Here is a 3268-nt window from a genome sequence, read left to right on the forward strand (position 1 = left end):
TGGATGTTTGAATTTTTGATGATGATTCTTCTTTCATTCGATCCGTGCGTGTTTAGTTGTTTCTTGTTGATTTGTTTGTGGATTCATGTTGTATGATGCAAGACCTTTACAATGATATGCGCTATGATGATTTCTGTGCATTTTGGAAATTTCTGGAAAATCTGGATGAAGATCTTCATGATCTTCATCATGTTCTTCATATGTTCTTCGTTTCCTGCGAATTTTCATGCAACCTTCATGTTTCCTGCGGATTTCCCAGCGCTTGCATGCATTAGCTTAGGGTTTGAATGTTATTGATCCACGTTGCAGCTTGGCGCGCTTGGCTGTTTGAATTTGGCCTCACTTCGATTCCAGCGTGTGACATATTTTCAAAAGCCATGCATATTATTTCTTTTCCCTCCATGTTATTCATACCATGCTTTATACATTTTTTTTAATTTTTCTTTAACTTCTAAAATTCATAAATAATCAAATAATGATCCAAAAAATGTGAGGATTTTTTGCATTGAGTTTCTTTTTCTCTCTAGTTTTTTATCGTCATGATAACTCAAGTTGTGCTCGGCTGGAAAATATTTTGCCCTAGGGTTTGTGAACATGTATGCTTTTTGTACCTTGCCTTGCCATATCTTTTGTGAAATGCTGAGTTTTTATCCAATGCTTCTGAAAATTTGCATGATGAAACTAGACTCTTGGCTTGACATTTTGGTGTTGATTTGGTATTTTTACCATTTGTGGTTTCTGTTTTATGATCATGTGAATGTAGGTGTGACAATTTGTGTCACACCTTTGCTTGTTCATCTTATGTGATGTGATTACCCTATCAAATGAATTCCAATTGTTCTGATTTTTTGTGTGATACATATTATGGATGTTGTGAATGAGCATAAATTTTCTAGGAATTTATTGATTGATTTCTGATTTAATTGAGATTTTTCATTCTGGTTGGTCACATTTGAGCTTTAAAATAGTCTTGAACTTCAATTGATCATGAAATGGATTTGGTATATGATATTGATGTGAGACCTTTTGGATTGTTTCAAGATGTGTTTGAAGTTGATTCATGTTAATTTTCAGCTTCTGTTTTGAATTTTTTCTCCATCTTTGACTCTAGGCTTTGACCTAGTGGTTTGCCTCTCATGTTTGAGCTTTGATTTCAGGTTGAACATCCAAGTTATATGGTTCATGATGCTCCATCATTTGAGCATTTGATGTTTTCCTTTGGATACTAACATTGTGTGTTTTGTAGGGTTGTTAATTCATTTGAGCTTGACTTGTGGCTTATGCCTTTGCTTATTGGGTTTGACTGTTGATATTAACTGTTGGGTTTTTGTCTGTATAGTTGTACTGATTTGTTTGATGTTTCCACAGGTACATTAGTTGCTTAAGTTTACTTTGAACTTGCTTTTGCTTGGTTGCTTAACCACTTAGGTATAACCTCTCTTCTTCATGTAGTCTGGAAGACCTGTCCTGTTATGTGGGCAGGCACCTGTCTGAAGTCCTCCTTAAGAGGCAATGCTTGTGATTGTTTACTCTTTGTGCCAAGCAGGAAAAGTCCTCTTATGAGGCAATTGGTAGATAAAAGAGATGTGTAGTCCATCTCCTACTATTCAGTGTGTCATCCCTTTGCTCACATAACATGTTGATGCATTGTGGATATTAACTCAAGATCTTATAGAGTCATATCATTTGTGGAGAAGAGTTCCAACTTTCTGAACTCCCACACATTCTATTATTCAATGCTCTCCCTGACCAGGGATAAGAGCTATGAGGCACACCCCTCATCTCCATTTCATCTGCTTCACCTTAACTCTCAATGTTAAGGTTAAGAGCGCAACTTACCCCATTCCAGTTGACTTTAAAGTCTAACCTTGCTTGAGCCTAATTGATTGTATATAGTGTGTGCTAATTGACTTGTTTGTCTGCTTACTTGATTCATCTGTGCATATCTGCTTGAGTGTGCCTTAGTGCATTTATCATCATCATTTGTATATCATTTCATAAGCTTTGCTTTATAGTATTTTGCTTTGTCCATGGAGGAGACAAGCATAAGTCCATTACTTGGCAGTTGTTCCTATGATATGGTAGGAGACTAGTATAAGTCGATTGATTGGCATCTGGTATCCTTGTTATTTTGTTGTGGGAGATTGGTGTAAGTCCATTGATTGGCATCTGATATCCATGTTTGTTTTAGGAGATTGGTGTAAATCCATTGATTGGTATCCGGTATCCACCTTTGTATGTGAGATTGGTGTAAATCCATTGATTGGTATCCGGTATCCATGTTTGTTTGTGAGATTGGTGTAAGTCCATTGATTGGCATCCGGTATCCGTTTGCTTTGCTCATTTGCTTATTTGCATTGTTGCATATTCCAAAGGAATCACTTGAATCATCTACATATGATTTCAGGAGGTGAACATCTAAGAAGTTTTACTCCCTCACCCACCCACCTTTTGTTTCTTTAAACCTCCATTTGCATGCTAATCTCAACTCTGAAAAATATTGTGCAAACATTTTCATCTCTTTTCGAATTAGAAACCTAGGCCTTAGGCCTTTGATTTTTCAATCCATTTCATAATACTTCTTTGAATTGAATTCTAATCATACTTTGACCATCTTTTGTGAATAAATCCTAATTGGTTAATCCAACTCATTCAATTGTTTTGTGGCTTTGTCCATTCTTGATAAGTTTTCATACATTAGCCATAGGTTTGATTTATCCTAGTTGGTTGATGTTAATCTCACCTTCTTGTCCTTAGTGATTGAATTGTAAGACTTCCTTGCTTATTATAGGGTTAACCCCTCACTAGCAAGCTGAAGCTTTTCTCACATGGTGGACTTGTTGTTTGTATAAGGTTGAGTTTTCTCCCGTGGATAACGAAAGACCTTAGGGCTTTTGTTTTAAAATGAACCCACTCATATTTTGGAAATCTTTTAGCCGAACTACGGCGTTTTGATCCTTACCTTCCATGGAAAGGTACGTAGGCAACGGGTTCATCCGTTCAAACACAAAAATAACTAATTTGTATATTCTTTTCTCATCCCTTCCATCATTGTTTGCACAATATGTCATAAACAAATAAACTTTTTTATACGACAAGTGTGAAAAGAGGTTCCCTAGGAGTACCTAGGACGTTTTGGGTGCCTAACACCTTCCCATTGCGTAATTAACCCCTTACCCAGACCTCTGACCTTTTCATTAGTTTTCTATGTGTAAAACTTCTTAGGCTTTTGTTCGCTTTTTAGCCATTCCTTTGGATAAGTAAAAGT

This window comes from Lathyrus oleraceus, chromosome 4, assembly GCF_024323335.1.
Source record: "Lathyrus oleraceus cultivar Zhongwan6 chromosome 4, CAAS_Psat_ZW6_1.0, whole genome shotgun sequence".
In the NCBI taxonomy this organism is placed as follows: Eukaryota; Viridiplantae; Streptophyta; class Magnoliopsida; order Fabales; family Fabaceae; genus Lathyrus; species Lathyrus oleraceus.